The sequence below is a fragment of the Macaca nemestrina genome, chromosome 20, assembly GCF_043159975.1.
Source record: "Macaca nemestrina isolate mMacNem1 chromosome 20, mMacNem.hap1, whole genome shotgun sequence".
Lineage (NCBI taxonomy): Eukaryota > Metazoa > Chordata > Mammalia > Primates > Cercopithecidae > Macaca > Macaca nemestrina.
In genome coordinates this window covers 9042554-9060438 of record NC_092144.1, presented here as the reverse complement: position 1 = coordinate 9060438, position 17885 = coordinate 9042554, and the positions used below count along the sequence as shown (strand labels likewise).

At 44.1% G+C, this 17885-nt stretch overlaps 1 protein-coding gene across 10 annotated transcripts in view; it reads left to right on the top strand.

The window, feature by feature from the left end:
- Positions 1-393: 393 nt before the first annotated feature.
- Positions 394-17885, top strand: part of LOC105479401 (zinc finger protein 121) — a 25905-nt gene continuing 8413 nt past the window's right edge. For 2 of the 10 annotated variants that reach the window (XM_071086822.1, XM_011737779.2), the window contains exons 1-2: positions 441-519; positions 16988-17068. The gene's annotated coding sequence lies outside the window, so the exon portion shown is untranslated. The other 8 variants (XM_011737562.3, XM_011737430.3, XM_011737371.2 and 5 more) reach the window with 8 other exon arrangements.

Below are 17885 nucleotides of genomic sequence, written 5' to 3'. Positions count from 1 at the left end.
GCTGGTCTTGAACTCTTGGACTCAAGCTATGCACGTGCGTTAGTCTCCCAAAGTGTTGGAATTACAGGTATTAGCCACTGCGGGCAACAGGGAAAAGCTCTGCAGGAGCATCCCCTGGGGTGCGTCCCATCCCCCATCCCCGCCCTTCCAGTGAGTCTGGCCACCTGAACGGATGGCTAGGCCTGGTCCCACCTCTAAATCGCCCCCGAGTATGGGCCCCACCCCTCGCCCACAGTTCCTTCCAGAGGCCCCGTTCTAACCTCACCTTTTGCTCTGGATCTGTTTCTGCATCCCCCTCCCTGAGCCAGCCCCGGGCCTATCCGCACCCACCCGGGAGGAAACTAGAATTTCTATGTTGGGCTGGGTCCTACGTGGCTGAAACTCGAACCCAGGAGCCCCGCCCGGGCCCAGGCTCCGAGCGGAAGTGACGTCAGCGCGCCATCGCCATCTTTTCCGGCGCTGGCTCCGCATGGTCAGTGCCATTTCGCCTTTATCGTGGTGGAGTCCACCGTGGCTGTGGTGAGTTCTGCCTGCTTGGGGATCCCTGAGATAGTAGCGGGGGTGGCAAAGGAACGATTGGGCGCGGTCGCCCAGGAGCCTCTGGAATCCGCCTCGTTTTACTGTCTTCTCCAGGGGCTGTCGGTCCTCCGGGCGCGGCCAGTTGCGAGAGGCCGCAGGCTCAGTCGGTCCGGGTCAGGAGCCAGGTCGGGAAGTGTGTTTGTCCCGCCTCCGCGCGGTGTTTTGTGGAGTGCTTTCAACCGCTGTGCTCCCCTCTTCAAAAGCTTGGAAAGCAACCTTTGTGAATTTTTTTTCTTTCCGAAAGTAAAAGGATTTCTGCGTTCCAGTCAGATTGGCTGCGGCCCCGCATCCCCCCGCCTCAGGAACCTGGCGATTCCGGCGTGTTTCTGGTGAGCACCGGCAGAAAATTGGTTTCAAGAGGGCTCTGACTTCCATTTCTTTGCTAAAAAATGTATCGTCTGAGAATCTGGCATTGTCTTGGTGTCCTTTACTTATTTTTGACTCATACTTTCGGATGGAAAAAAATATAGTCGTTTAGGGCGTGCCTATTTCTGCATGTAAATATGAACACGTGTAGACTGTAAGCCTTTAGTTTCTTATTTTTATTTTCTTGGACTTAATTTTTTGTTGTTACCAGCTACAATCCTTTCTACAAAAGAAAGGCAGGCCAGGCGTGCTGGTTCACGCCTGTAATCCCAGCACTTTGGGAGGTGGAGGCGGGCAGATCACCTGAGGTCAGGAGTTCGAGACCAGCCTGGCCAACATGATGAAACCCTGTATTTTCAGTAAAAAATACAAAAATTAGCCAGGCGTGGTGGCAGCCCCCTGTAATTCCAGCTCCTCGGGAGGCTGAGGCAGGAGAATTGCTTGAACCTGAGAGGCCGAGGTTGCAGTGAGCCGAGATCTGCCACTGCACTCCAGCCTGGGCGACAAAAGCGAAACTCCATCTCAAAAGAAAGAAAGAAAGGCAGTAATACACAGCTATTTTCTTCATCTGAAGTTCCTAGGCCTGTACTTCTCCCACAGAGCCTTAAAACAGGGCCCACAGGAAGAAAGGATGGAGGCTTTTGTTTTTTCTGAGATGGAGTCTTGCTCTCCCGCCCAGGCTGGAGTGCAGTGGAGCGATCTCAGCTCACTGCAGCCTCCACCTCCTGGGTTCAAGCGATTCTGCTGCCTCAGCCTCCCGAGTAGCGGGGACTACCATGCCCAGCTATTATTATTTTTTTTTTGTATTTTTAGTAGAGATGGGGTTTCACCATGCTGGCCAGTCTGGTCTCGAACTCCTGACCTTGTGATCCACCCGACTGCCTCCAAAGAGCTGGAATTACAGGAGTGAGCCTCTGCTCCTGGCCACCAGGATGGAGGCTTTATTATGCTGATACTAGAATTATTTATTAAAATCAGAATATTATTCTAGTATTAGTGTAATAAAGTTTCTAGTATCTATTGAATTTATTAGCATGTTTGGACTAAGTGTAGTTTTTACATGTTTTTTTCTGAAAAATTTGATTCTAAGGAAAACTTGAACATCTAACACACCCAGTCTGGATTTTCTTTCTTTCTTTTTTTTTTTTTTTTTTTTTTTTTTTTGAGACAGAGCATCACTCTGCCACTCAGGCTGGAGTGCAGAGGTGCGATCTTGGCTCACTGCAACCTCTGCTTCCGAGGTTCAAGTAATTCTGCCTCCCAAGTGTTAGGCATGTCCATGTGAAGAGACCACCAAACAGGCTTTATGTGAGCAATAAAACTTTTAATCACCTGCGTGCAGGGGCACTGAGTTTGAAAAAGGAGTCAGCAAAGGGAGGTAGGGGTGGGGCGGCCTTTTTTTTTTTTTTTTTTTTTGAGACAGCTCGCTCTGTCGCCCAGGCTGGAGTGCAGTGGCGCGACACTGCAAGCTCACTGCAAGCTCCACCTCCCGGGTTCACGCCATTCTCCCGCCTCAGCCTCCGGGTAGCTGGGACTACAGGCGCCCGCCACCACGCCCGGCTAGTTTTTTGTATTTTTAGTAGAGACGGGGTTTCACCATGTTAGCCAGGATGGTCTCTATCTCCTGACCTCGTGATCCACCCGCCTCAGCCTCCCAAAGTGCTGGGATTACAGGCTTGAGCCACCGCGCCCGGCCAAGGGTGGGGCAGTCTTATAGGATTTGGGTAGGTAGTGGAAAATTACAGTTAAAGGGGGTTGTTCTCTTTTTTTTTTTGAGACGGAGTCTTGCTCTGTCACCCAGGCTGGAGTGCAGTGGCCGGATCTCAGCTCACTGCAGCCTCCGCCTCCCGGGTTCACGCCATTCTCCTGCCTCAGCCTCCCGAGTAGCTGGGACTACAGGCACCCGCCACCTCGCCCGGCTAGTTTTTTTTTTGTATTTTTTAGTAGAGACGGGGTTTCACCGTGTTAGCCAGGATGGTCTCGATCTCCTGACCTTGTGATCCACCCGCCTCGGCCTCCCAAAGTGCTGGGATTACAGGCTTGAGCCACCGCGCCCGGCTGGGGGTTGTTCTCTTTACAGAGATCCCGGCAGGGGCGGGGAATCACAAACTGCTCAGTGGGGAGCTCCTGAGATTCATTCTCCAGGAGAAGAATGTTACAAGATCTATTGATCAGTTAGGGTGGGGCAGGAACAAATCACAATGGCGGAGTGTCCTCAGTTAAGGCGGGAACTGGCTGTTTTCGCTTCTTGTGGTTCTTAGTTGCTTCAGGCCATCTGGATGTATACGTGCAGGTCACAGGGGATATGATGGCTTATCTTGGGCTCAGAGGCCTGACACCTAATAGCTGGGACACAGGCACATGCCGCCACACCCAGCTAATTTTTTTTTGTATTTTAGTAGAGACGAGGTTTCACTAAAACCTGGCCAGGCTGGTCTCGAAATCCTGAACCAAGGCAATTCATCTGCCTCGGCCTCCCAAAGTGCTGGGATTACAGGTGTGAGCCACCGTGCCCAAACACTTTTTTAGCAGTGTGCTTGTTTTCTTTCTCCTCAGGTAAATACGTCTTATGGTGAACAATTTGAGTGTAAATTGAGCATAATTGCACACTTGATGCTTGACCTTTAAATACTTGATAAAGCGTCTCCTAAAAAAAAGGCATTGTCATTCTGAAACCACAATACTAGTATTTCACTTAAATAAAAAATGTTATCTAATGTCTACTTTGCTTAATAACTAAAATTCTCTGCATTGATTCAATGTATGCTCTTGAATATTTTTTGGTCTAAGATCCATTCAAAGTGTATCCATTTTTACATTGCAAATTGTTAATGTTTTCAGTGTCTTTTTATCTAAAACAGTTATTGTTTATTATATTGACTTTCAGAGAGTCACACTGTGGGGTATGATGAGATTTCTCTTCAAATAATCTCATCAATCTTTTATTCTTTAATTCATAGTACCCCCTACTCTTCTCCTTTTTTCTCTTTTTTGCCTTTGTTAGATGCCCAGGCACACCACAGTACCAAGCGTTATCAGTACCAGCTCACATGCCTTTCCTCATTTGGAAAGAGGACTAACTTCCTAGCTCGTTACAGACATCCCTTCTCCTTCCTCTCCACTTTTCTTTTGCGTGCCCACCCTATCTAAAAAAAAAAATCAAATGTTTAGCCAACCGGGATTAGTTTAGATTGTACAACCCAACCCCGGCCAATGGGGAAAGGGTACAGGGGCAGGACTTGCATCTGGAATAAAGGCTCCCGTGCCCCTCTGTTCAGGTGCGCTCTCATGGCGACTGGCCAAGGAGGCACCCCTCTGTGCAGAAGTAAAATTGCTTTGCTAATAATTCTTTGTTCGAGTGTTCAACTTCCTCAGGATTTTGAGTGTTATTCCTAACAACACTCGTTCTTTTAGAAAGTCATACAATCAGATATTTCTGATTGGATTCTCATGGTGTGTGTAAATATTCCTTTATTTCATGCGATTTCCTACAAACTTGGAATTGGGTCCAGAGGAGAAGCTGACAACCATTGTTTGATAAGGTCTGACAGTATGTACTTCATGCTTTGGGAACCATAAAGTCTCAAATTACTCAGTTCTGCCTTAGTTACTTCATGTCCCGTGATTAGTTGTTCATTCTCTATCATGTGCTAATGGCAAACCACAACCTGTTTCTCAAAAGGAAAACAGTTAATCTGCACAAGAGGACATGGATTGACTCTGGAATACCAGAGGGCTGTACTCTACATCTTCTGTTGGTGCATGCCAGAGCATTCCAATAAATAGGATGCTGTTTAACGTGTACACTTTGAGTATCATTGGGTCTGCTTAATCAGGCGGACCAAGTGCTTGGGAAGCTTGCACTGCAGCCTGAAATTGCTCTTGTCTACAGTTGGAACTACTAGAATCCTTACAGGCGAGTCTGTGGGGCGTTAAACAAGCATATGCAAATGTATATATTGCCTCCAAAATTCAAGAGGTCTACGGATGATAGTTCTATTGATAGTTCTATTTTTAGTTTTTTGAGAAACCTCCATCCTGAGTTTTTTTGTTTTTTTTTTGTTTTTGAGACAGAGTCTTGCTGGATCACCCAGGCTGGAGTGCAATGGCATAGTCATGGCTCATTGCTCCTTTTTAGTGGTAGGCGGTATTAGGTGAAATAACCTGGAGTGACATCTTGCAGGGATGTCTTTACATGATCCAGACAAGGGAATATTTTTACCCACAGACATGGGGGCCCCAGAATCTCCAACCTCCTATTTTACAATTGAAAAAAAGTTTTTGATTCATAATAGATGTACATATTTTCTGAGTACATGTGATAATTTGATACATTTATATTATCAAATCAGGGTAAGTAGGATATCTGTCACCTTAAATATTTATCTTTATTGCAGGAACATCAAATTATTCTCTTAACTGTTTTGAAATGTACAGGAGATGAGTGTTAAACGTAGTCACCTTACTGATCTATTGAACACCAGGTCTAATTTCTTCTACCTGTGTATTTTACCCATGACTCAACCTCTCTCTCTCTCTCTCTTTTTTTTTTTTTTTGGAGACAGAGTCTCACTGTTGTCCAAGCTGGAATGCAGTGGCATGATCTCAGCTCACTGCAACCTCCGCCTCCTAGGTTTAAGTGATTCTGCTGCCTGGAACTACAGGCGCATGCTACCATGCCCAGCTAATTTTTGTATTTTCAGTAGAGACGGAGTTTCACCATGTTGGCCAGGCTGGTCTCGAACTCCTGACCTCAAGTGATTCATCTGCCTCGGGCTCCTAAAGTGCTGGGATTACAGGCATGATCCACTGTGCCTGACAGGTTTTGTGTGTGCATGTGTGTGCAGACAGGTCTTGCTGTGTTGCCCAGGCTGATCTCGAACTTGTGGGCTCAAGTGATCCTCCCACCGCAGCCTCAAGTTTTGGGATTACAGGCATGAGCCACCACACCTGAATATTGTTCTCTATAGTGGCTGTACTAATTTACATTCCCATCAACTGCATAAAAGGATTATCTTTTCACCACATCCTCATCAGTACTTGTTATTCCCTGTCTTTATAAAAGCCATTCTGTGAGGTGAGATGACTTCTCATTGTGGTTATGTGTGATTTGTATTTCTCTGATGTTTAGCCATGTTGAGCATTTTTTCGTACACTTGTTGGCCATTTGTGTGTCTTTTTTATGAGAAACAACTCTTCTAACCTTTTACCGATTTTTTGATCGGATTTTTTTTTTTTTTTTTTTGCTATCAAGTTGAGTTCCTTATATATTTTGATTACTAATCTTTGTCAGGTGAATAGTTTGTGGAATATTTTCTCCCATACTGTAGATTGTCTCTTCACTTTGTTGGTTGTTTCTTTTGCTGTGGAGAAGTTTTTAGTTTGATGTAATCTCATATGTTTATTTTTTCTCCTGTTGCTTGTGCTATTGAGGTCTTACCTAAGAAATCTTTACCCAGACCGATGTCCTGGATTGTTTCCCCAGTTTCTTCCTCTAGTAGCATTATGGTTTCAGGTGTTGCATATCTTTAATCTGTTTTGACTTTGTTTATGCTGAGAGATGGCATCTAGTTCATTCTACATATGGTTATTCAGTTTTCCCAGCAGCATTTATTGAAAAGACTGCTATTTTCCCATTGTATGCTTTTGGTGCCTTTGTTGAAAAAGAGCTGTCTATAAATGTGTAGATTTATATTTAGGTTCTCTGTTTTCTTCCATAGATCTTATGTGTTTGTTTGTTTTTGAGACGGAGGAGTGCAGTGGTGAGATCTCGGCTCACCGCAACCTCTGCCTCCCGGGTTCACGCCATTCTCCTGCCTCAGCCTCCCGAGTAGCTGGGATTACAGGCGCCCGCCACCTCGCCTGGCTAATTTTTTTTTTTTTTTTTTTTGTATTTTTAGTAGAGACAGGATTTCACTGTGTTAGCTAGGATGGTCTCGATCTCCTGACCTTGTGATCCGCCCATCTCGGCCTCCCAAAGTGCTGGGATTACAGGCTTGAGCCACCGCGCCCGGCCTATGTGTTTGTTTTTATGTCAGTACCATACTGATTGGGTTATGGTAGCTTTGTATTATATTTTGAGGTCAAGCAGTTGGATGCTTCCAGCTTTTTTTTTTTTCTTCTTTTTTTATTTTTGAGACTGAGTCCTCTGTCTCCCAGGCTGAAGTGTAGTGGTACGATCTTGGCTCACTGCAACCTCTGCCTCCCAGTTCAAGGAATGCTCCTGTCTCAGCCTACCTAGTAGCTGGAACTACAGGCACGCACCACCACCCTGGCTAATTTTTGTATTTTTAGTAGAGACAGGGTTTCATCATGTTGGCCAGGCTGGTCTTGAACTCCTGACCTCATGATCCACCTGCCTCAGCCTCCCAAAGTGCTGGGATTACAGGCGTGAGCCACCGCACCCGGTCACTCCAGCTTTGTTTTTTTGGTCAGTATTTCTTTGGCTGTTTAAGGTTTTTTGTGATTGCATATAAATTTTAGGATTTTTTTTTTTTCTATTTTTGTGATGAATTTCATTGGTATTTTGAGAAGCGTTGCTCTGAATTGTAAATTGGTTTGGGTAGTATTGTCATTTTAACAATATTCTTCTAATCCATGAGCATGGAATATCTTCCAATTTTTTTCTGTGTCCTCTACAGTTTGTTTCATCAGTGTTTAGAGTTTTCCTTGCATAGCTCCTTCACATTTTTGGTTACTTTTATTTCTTTTTCTTTGTTTTTCTTTTTTGAGACGGAGTCTTCTTGCTCTGTCGCTCAGGCTGAAGTACATGACTCTTGGCTCACCACAAGAGTCTTGGCTCACCACAACCTCCGCCTCCCGGGTTCAAGCGATTCTTCTGCCTCAGCTTCCCGAGTAGTGGGGACTACAGGCACACACGCCTCCATGCCCGGATAACTTTTGTATTTTTTTTTTGAAACGGAGTCTCGCTTTGTTGCCCAGGCTGGAGTGCAGTGGTGCAGTCTCTCCTCACTTCAAGCTTCGCCTCCCGGGTTCATGCATTCTCCTGCCTCAGCCTCCTGAGTAGGTGGGACTACAGGCGCCTGCCACCATGCCCGGCTAATTTTTTTGTATTGTTAGTCGAGATGGGGTTTCACCATGTTAGCCAGGATGGTCTTGATCTCCTGACCTCGTGATCTGCCTGCCTTGGCCTCCCAAAGTATTGGGATTACAGGCGTGAGCCACTTGTGTTTTTTTTTTTTTTTTTTTTTTTTTTTTTTAGTAGAGACGGAGTTTCACCATATTGGCCAAGCTGGTCTCAAACTCCTGAACTGACTTCAGGTAATCCACCCGCCTCAGCCTCCCAAAGTGCTGGAATTACAGGCGTGAGCCACCGCACCCGGCCTAGCCTGTAGTTTTGTTGTTGTGCTTTTGTCTGGTTTTGCTATCAGAATAATGCTCACTTTGTAGACCAAGTTTGGAAATACTCTCTTCTCTTCAATATTTTTTGCCGAGTTTGAGTAGTAGTATTCTTTAAGTTTTCGGTAGGATTTAGCAGTGAAGCCATCAGGTCTTGGGCTTTTCTTTCATGGGATTCATTTTGTTATGGCTTCAATCTTGTTATTGGTGTGTTGGGGTTTTCTATTTCTTCATGGTTCGATCTTGGTAGTCGTATGCGCCCAAGAATTTGTCCATTTCAGGCCGGGCGCGGTGGCTCACGCTTGTAATCCCAGCACTTTGGGAGGCCGAGGCAGGTGGATCACCTGAGGTCGGGAGTTCAAGACCAGCCTGACCAACATGGAGAAACCCCGTCTCTACTAAAAATACAAAATTAGCCGGGGTGGTGCCACATGCCTGTAATCCCAGCTACTCGGGAGGCTGAGGCAGGAGAATCGCTTGAACCCTGGAGGCAGAGGTTGCGGTGAGCCGAGATCACGCCATTGCACTCCAGCCTGGGCAAAAAGAGTGAAACTCTGTCTCAAAAAAAAAAAAAAAGAATTTGTCTATTTCTTCCAGGCTTTTCAGTTTGTTGGCATATAGTTTTTCACAATAGTTTCTAATGATTGGTTGTATTTATGTGGTTTCTGTTCTATTTTCTTTTTCATTTTTTATTTTATTTGGGTCATTTTTTCCCCTCAGTCTAGCCAAAGGTTGGTTGATTTTGTTTATCTTTTCAAGTAATCAACTTTATGTTTTATTGATAGTCTGTATTTTTTTTATTCTCAATTTTGTTTATTTGGCTATGGTCTTTATCCTTTTGATCTAATTGTGAGTCTGGTTTGTTTTTGCTTTTCTAGTATCTTAGGGGGTATCATCTGGTTATTTTAAATCTTTCTACTTTTTGTATGTACGTGTTTATTGCTGTAAAATACTCCCTTACTACTGTTTTTATCCCATAGATTTTGGTATGTTGTATTTTCACTTTCATTTGTTTTTGGAAATGTTGTAATTTCCAAATTTCTGTGTGCTTTTGTCCCATGGATTTTGATATGTCAACATACCAAAACAATGTTCCGTTGTTTTTTTTTTTTTTTTTTTTTTTTTGAAGAGGCAGGGTCTCCTTATGTTGCCCAGGCTGGTCTCAGTCCTGGGTGCAAGCAGTCTTCCTGTGTCGGCCTCCCAAAGTGCTGGGATTGTAGGCATGAGCCACCATTTTGAGACTGTGAATCAAGGTTCCTCTTGTTAGTGATTTCTAGTTTTATTCCTTTGTGGTCAGAAAAAATGATATGATTTCTACATTTTTGAATTTGTTGAGACTTTTTTTGTGGCCTAAGATATGGTCTATTCTGGAGAATATTCCATATGCTGAGAAAAGGAATAAATCTTCTGTAGCAGTAGGATAAAATGTCCTGTTCTAGTTAGGCCTTTCTGGTTTAGTGTATTGCTTAACTTCTTCTGTGTTTCTTTGTTGATTTTCTAACTGGATGATCTGTCCATCACTGAGAGTGGGGTGTTAAAATCCCCTACTATTACTGTATCGCAGTATCTCCCTTTAGATTTATTAATATTTGCTTTATATACGTGGGTGCTCCAGTGTTGGGTGCATAAATATTGACAGTTTTTATATCCTCTTGCTGAATTGACCCCTTTATCATTATATAGTGACTTTCTTTTTTTTTTTTGTATTTTTGAGACAGAGTCTTGCTCTGTCTCCCAGGCTGGAGTGCAGTGGTGTGATCTCAGCTCACTGCAACCGCCGCCTCCTGAGTTCAAGCGATTCTTCTGCCTCAGCCTCCTGAGTAGCTGGTATTACAGGCATGCGCCACCACGCCCGGCTAATTTTTGTATTTTTAGTAGAGACGGGGTTTCACCATGTTGGCCAGGCTGGTCTTGAACTTCTGACATTGTGATATGCCTACCTCGGTGTCCCCAAAGTGCTGGGATTACAGGCGTGAGCCACAATGACCAGCTATAGTGACCGTCTTTATCTGTTTTTGTTTGTTTGAGATGAAGTCTTGCTCTGTCACCCAGTCTGGAGTGCAGTGGCGCGATATCGGCTCACTGCAACCTCCGCTTCCTGGGTTCAAGCGATTCTCCTGCCTCAGCCTCCTGAGTAGCTGCGACTAAGGCATGTGCCACCATACCAGGCTAATTTTTAAAAAAATTTTTAGTAGAGATGGGGTTTCACCATATTGGCCACACTGGTCTCTAACTTGTGACCTCAGGTGATCCGCCCACCTAGGCCTCCCAAAGTGTTGGGATTTCAGGTGTGAGACAGTACACCAGCCTGAATACTGTATTCTTAGATGTCAATTTTTTTTTTCTTCCAGCACTTTGAAAATTTCATCCCATAGGCAGGCAAGGTGGCCGATGCCTGTAATTCCAGCACTTTGTGAGGCTGAGGCAGGTGGATTGCTTGAACTCAGGACTTTGAGACCAGCCTGGGCAACTTGGTTGTAGAAAGTAAAGTAGAGGTTTTTCTTTAAAGACTTTTTTTTTTTTTTTTTCCGTCTAATGAGGAATAAATACCTTTTTTTAGAAGCAAAATTTATTCAAAGACCTGTGTTAACATTCTTAAATCTGCTAGCTGTAATAAAGAAATCATGTACTTTATGTTCTTCGCTCCCACAGTTTAGCCTAAATATTTGCCCTGGCATGCTTATACTGGTCCAGGCAAGCATTGGTCATAGCCTGTTCCTCTTCGTTATTCGAAGGGGTTTTTACCCTTCTCAGCATTCCACAAGTTACTTCTTCCTTTGGTCTCCTGTGCCTTTGCCTCTTTTAAAAAGTTCTAAGTTGCTAGCCAGTCAGAACAAATACAAAATGTGAGGTCCCTTTCCAGCCAGTGGAAACTGGACACAGCAGTAGGGTGGATGTGTCAGGTTGTAAATGACCCTGTCTCCTTTGCTCGGTGTACTCTCATGGCAAAACTACTGGGGAGTGTACCCTTTCTGCAGAAAATATAAAAATGGCCTTGCTAAATAAATTAAATTTGTGTTCACATGCTATTTCTTTCCGCACCGGGAAACAAGCATTTCAAACATGGTGAAACCCCGTCTCTACAAAAAAATAGAAAAATTAGCCAGGCATGGTGGTGCACGTTTGTAGTACCAGTTACTTGGGAGGCTGATGAGTATGGCTTGAGCCTGGGAGATAAAGGCTGCATTGAGCCATGTTTGTGCCATGGTACTCCATTCTGGGCAATGGAGTGAGACCGTCTCACAAAAAAAGAAAGAAAGAAAATGTCATCCTACTCCCTTATGGCCTGTGTGGTTTCCATTGAGAAATCCTGTTGCCAGACCAATTAGAGTCCTTTATATGTTATTTGCTTCTTTTACTGCTTTTAAGGTCCTTTCTTTATCCTTGACCTTCGAGAGGCTGATTATTATATACTTTGTAGTAGTCATATTTGGGTTGAATCTGTTTGGTGTCGTCTTACCTTCCTGTACCTGGATATTTATATTTTTCTCAATTTTTGGAATCTGGTTATTTCTTTAATCAGCTTCCAAAGCTTACCCTTGCACTTGATGCATTCCCTCTTGAACACCAGTGATTCCTAGGTTTGGTCTTTCAAGGTAATTTTCTGTATCTTGCAGACAATCTTAGTTCCTTTTCATTCTTCTCCTCTGGCTATATTTTCAAATAGCCTTTCTTCAAGCTCAGTGAATCTTTCCTCTGATCCATTTTGCTGTTGAGAGCCTCTGCTGTGAATTTTTGAGTTGAGTATTTCTCAGTTATAAGATTTCTCTTGTTGTTAATATATTCTAAAGTTTTTTTCTGATACATTTCTGAGTTGCTCTTCTGTGTTATCTTGGAGATCACTGTATTTCCTTAAAAGTGCTATTTTGAATTCTTAGGGAGCTCACGTATTGTCATTTCATTAGGTTCAGTCACTGGTAATTTTTTTTGTCCATTTTGGGAGATCATGGTTCCCATTTGCTGTTTCTTGTGGATGTACATCTGTGTCTGCATTGAAGGATTATTTATTACAGTCTTTGTCTGGCTCGTAGTTTTTTATTGGATATGTTTTCTTTACCTGTTTGTTTTTTGTTTGTTTTGTTTTTGTTTTTGCTTTTTGGTTTGTTTTTGTTTTTGGAGACACGGTCTCTGTCACCCAGGCTGGAGTGCAGTGGTGTGATCATGGCTTGCTTACTGCAGCCTCTGCCTCCTAGGCTGAAGCAGTCCTCTCTCGAGTAGGTGAGGTGCACACCACCACACCTGGCTACTTTTTGTACTTTTTAGTAGAGACGGGTTTTCATCCTGTTGTCCAGGCTGGTCTTGAACTCCTGAGCTTAAGCGATCTGCCTGTCTCAGCCTCCCAAAGTGATTTTCTTTCTTTAAAATTTCCCTAGGTCACTGCCTCCTTTTCAGCACTAGATGGAATCTTAAACCCATGTTTGCCTCTGCTCTAGCAAACTGTCAAGAATACTGGTCCATCCAGAATGAAGGAGTCCTAAAGGGCATATTCCAGCACTGTGGGCAGGCTGGCTGTGTGTTAATGCCCAGGTGACCTGTGTAGCATACCCCTACAGTATGGTGCTCCTGAACAGCCACTCTGATTTGACTTTCTCCTTTGGCCTAGATATAAAACAGAGTTTCCAGGGCTGGGGATGGTAGTCTTGCCTCCCCTCTTTGTCCCTGGATGTCCTCAGGGATGTTTCTCCCTTCAGACACTTGTGTGATGCTTCCTGTGGGTTGAGACAGGGAGGGACTGATCTTTTACCAGGGAACCCGGGATGGTGGAGAAGGCGGTTGTCCACCTTGATCTCATTTTTTTTCCAGTGTAGAAACTGTGAATTGGTAGAAATTTTCCACGTTCTTGGAAATTTGATTCTCTTAACGTCTCCTTGGAGTTTTTTCACTTCTTTGTAGCCCCAGAAACTGCCTAATTTTTATATTTGAGATCAGGGACATTGCTGGTGATAATTTTCCCAATGTGTATTTGGTTTTGGTTTTCTGTAAGGGGATTGAAACCAGTTTGCTTCTGTACTACCATTTTGGAACCATAAATGCTGCATGCTTCTAATAAAGCTGTCTAAGGTATTTTCAGGCAGGGCACAATGGTTCATGCCTGTAATCCTATACACTGGGAGGCTGACGTGGGAGAATTGTTGGAGACTAGCCTGGGCAACATAGTGAAACCTCAGGTCTATAGTAAAAAAAAATAATAAAATAAAATAAAAAAATAAAATAATTTAAAAAAAATTAGCCAGGTGTGGTAGTATGTGCCTGTAGTCCCACATACTTGAGAGGCTGAGGCAGGAGGATTGCTTGAGCCCAGGAATATGAGGTTGCAGTGAGCTATGATCGCACCACTCTAATCCAGCCTGGGTGACAGAGTAAGATCCTGTCTCTAATTTTTAAAAATGTGTTTTTACTTCCTATTCATTGGATATGATCAGTACAGTGGTGTCAACATAGTGTACCAGTGTGGTGTTTCATGGAATGTCATTTTCTCTAGGGACTAAGTTATGACAGAGACCTGGAGAACTGACACATGCTAGGGGCAATGCTGTGAAGATACACTGTTGGGCCTGCCAGGTGAAAGGTAACTGAGTCTTGTTTTTTTCAAATTGGTATGGAGAAGAGACATTAGCTATGTCAGTGCCTGCATACCAAGTGACAGAAATTATGTTGATTTATCTAGTAAAGACATTACTTTTTGAAAAATGGCTACGTTCATGATTTATGAATGATTTTGGTGTGGTAATTGAGTGAGGGGTTATGATTCTCAACTGGGATAAGTCTAGTTTTTGGCTATTGTAGTTTAGACTTTTTTACATGGATAGAGCAGTATTCAAGTGCAGAGATTGGCACACTGTGGCCCATGGGCCATGTCTGTCCCTCCGCGTGTTTTTTATACATAAAGTTTAATCAGAACATAACCGTGTTCGTTTGTTTACATTTTCTATGGTGTTTTCCATGCTACAACAGTAGAGTTGAGTAGCTGCAACAGAGACCATGTGGCCCCTAATGCCTAACATATATTTTGTGGCTCCTTAGAGTAGGATTTGTTAACTGCTTATCTGTTTCATTTCTGGGGACACCACGATCAGTTAGCCACCACCACAGACCTCTGTAGGTCAGGGCATTCTGATTACTGGTACGTTTCCACTGTCCTTGATAGTTGATTTTCTCACCTTGTCTTTGGTGACTAAATACTGCCCTCTTGATTTCTGCTATTCTGGGTCCCCCTTTCATCTCGATTGAAAGCAGGGAACTTGGCCGGGCGCGGTGGCTCACGCCTGAAATCCCAGCACTTCGGGAGACCTAGGTGGGCAGATCACCTGAGACCAGGAGTTCGAGACCATCCTGGCCAACATGGTTAAACCCTGTCTCTACTGAAAATACAAAAAAAATAAAATAAAATTAGCTGAGTGTGGTGGCAGGCGCCTGTAATCCCAGCTACTTGGGAAGCTTAGGCAGAAGAATCACTTGAACCCAGGAGGCAGAGGTTACAGTGAGCCTGGACTGCGTCATTGCATTCCAACCTGGGCAACAAAAGCAAAACTCCGTCTCAAAACAAAACAAAACAAAACACAACAGGGAACTTATCTCACTGATGGTATTCTTCGCAGTCATACCTGTCCTATGAAGGAGAATACCAACAGGGCTTTTCAAGGATTACGATACTCCTCCCACTACTCTCAATAACCTTTGTGAAGAGAGTGTCTTCTGCTCTGTCAACAAAGGGTGGGGGAGTGGGCTATACAGATGACACATAGTAAATCCAGTGCAACACTCCTGTCTCTCTAGGATTCTCTTCTTCACATTATGCCAGGGAGGCTCCGGCATATGAGCCTCATTAATTATAACAATTTCAGGGCCGGGCGCGGTGGCTCAAGCCTGTAATCCCAGCACTTTGGGAGGCCGAGACGGGCGGATCACGAGGTCAGGAGATTGAGACCATCCTGGCTAACACGGTGAAACCCCGTCTCTACTAAAAAATACAAAAAAAACTAGCCGGGCGAGGTGGCGGGCGCCTGTAGTCCCAGCTACTGGGGAGGCTGAGGCAGGAGAATGGCGTGAACCCGGCAGGCAGAGCTTGCAGTGAGCTGAGATCTGGCCACTGCACTCCAGCCTGGGCGACAGAGTGAGACTCCGTCTCAAAAAAAAAAAAAACCAAAAAAAAACCACACACAAAAATTTCAGCCCTGAGAACATAAGAAATAGCTTTATTTCAGGGGTGTCCTAAAGAAGCTCTCTGATTTTTTTTTTTTTTTTTTTTTTGGACAGAATCTTGATCTGTTGCCCAGCCTGGAGTGCAGTGGCACGATCTCGGCTCACTGCAGACTCTGCTTCCTGAGTAAAAGCGATTCTCCTGCCTCAGCCTCCTGAGTGGTTGGGACTACAGGCACGTGCCACCACGCCTGGCTAATTTTTGTATTGCTTGAACCAGGGCGGGCAGTGGCAGAGGTTGCAGTGAGCTAAGATTGTGCCACTACACTCCAGCCTGGGTGACAGAGCAAAAATCTGTCTCAAAAAAAAAAAAAAAGAGAGAGAGAGAGATGTAATACTACCCATGATATTAAAAAAGCTACAAAAGACACAATATTCAAACTATTGACAATGTTATTAAAAAAAAAAAGATCTCGGCAAGGCGCAGTGACTCACGCCTGTAATCCCAACACTTTGGGAGGCTGAAGTGGGCGGATCACCTGAGGTCAGGAGTTCAAGACCAGCCTGGCCAACGCGGTGAAATCCTGTCTCTATAAAAATACAAAAAAAATTAGCCAGACCTGATGGTGGGTGCCTGTAATCCCAGCTGCTCGGGAGGCTGAGGCAGGAGAATCACTTGAACCTGGGAGGTGGAGGTTGCAGTGAGCTGAGACCGTGCCATTGTACTCCAGCCTGGGTGACAGAGTGATACTCTGTCTCAGAAAAAAAACCAAAAAACAAAATAATGATCTCTCTTTGCACTTGCATTATTTCCTATTTGGATACACGTTTTAATGGTTTTTATTTAATTTCTTTTGAGACAGAGTCTCACTTTGTCGCCTAGGCTGGGAGTACAGTGGCGCAATCATGACTCACTGCAGCCTCAACCTCCCTGGGCTCAGGTGATTCTCCCACCTCAGTCTCCCAAAATTCTGGGATTGCGGACATGAGCCACTGCGCCCAGTCTCTAATGGTTTTAAATGTGTATTTAAGTTTGAATAGTGAGTATTTGGTCAGAGATAACCAGTCTCCTCAGGGCACAAAAAGATGAGATATATGAAATTTGAGCTCTTTTAAAGTAGTTTCACTACTCTCTTTAGGAATATAGTTATTTTTTCTTTTTTTTTTTTTTTTTTTTTGAGACGGAGTCTTGCTCTGTGCCCCAGGCTGGAGTGCAGTGGCGCGATCTCGGCTCACTGCAAGCTCCGCCCCCCCGGGTTCACGCCATTCTCCTGCCTCAGCCTCCCGAGTAGCTGGGACTACAGGCGCCTGCCACCTCGCCCGGCTAGTTTTCTTGTATTTTTAGTAGAGACGGGGTTTCACCGTGTTAGCCAGGATGGTCTCGATCTCCTGACCTCGTGATCCGCCCGTCTCGGCCTCCCAAAGTGCTAGGATTACAGCCTTGAGCCACCGCGCCCGGCCGGAATATAGTTATTTTTTCTTGGTTACGTTTGTCGTTTCCTTCATAAGCCTCTTCCATTGGTGTATCTTTCCCTCTGTACAGGACCTGTTCAAACTCAGTCTGTCTCTTGACTGGAGGAGGAGGAGGAAAAGTTGAGCACATTGCCAACTGGAGTTCTCCAAGGTGAGTGTGAAGAACATTCCTAGTCAATGATAAGTTCAGTATGTTTGGAAGCATAATGAAGATATATTTAAAAGATGTACTTTGTCACAGAACATGGGACCATTGGACTTGGAAGTTTTAGGGTATCTTCAACTTTCCATATTTCTCTTTTTCGTCTAACCCAGACTTTCATGTGATTTTGCAAATGATCTGCTCTTGTATCTTTTTGCTTATGACTTTTACGTGTGCTCTTTATCCAGATCATTTCTACTTTCCTTCCCTAATAATACTATTTCTGTTCATTATCTCATTTAATTTCTATAGAATAAATTGTTTAAAAAGTTACTAAATTGCCGGGCGTGGTGGCTCATGCCTGTAATCCCAGCACTTTGGGAGGCTGAGGCGGGTGGATCTTTTGAGGTCAGGAGTTCGAGACCAGCCTGGCCAACATGGAGAAACCCCATCTCTACTAAAATTACAAAATTAGCCGAATGTGGTAGCGCATGCCTATAATCCCAGCTACTTGGGAGGCTGAGGCAGGAGAATCGCTCGAACCCAGGAGGCGGAGGTTGCAGTGAGCCGAGATCTCTCTACTGCACTCCAGCACTCCAGTCCGGGTGACAGAGCGAGACTCTGTCTCCAAAAAAAAAAAAAAAAGAAATTACTAGGTTTAGACCCCAAGTCCTTATGATTGCCAAATATTAGTCATGGATAAACTGTTCAAATCTATGTTTGTTTAATTTTTTTGAGTGTGCTGAATATGAAAAACACAAATGAGCTTTATAATTCTGACTTATTTAACCTACCGTTTTGTTCTCAGATCCTTTTTTTATTCTTT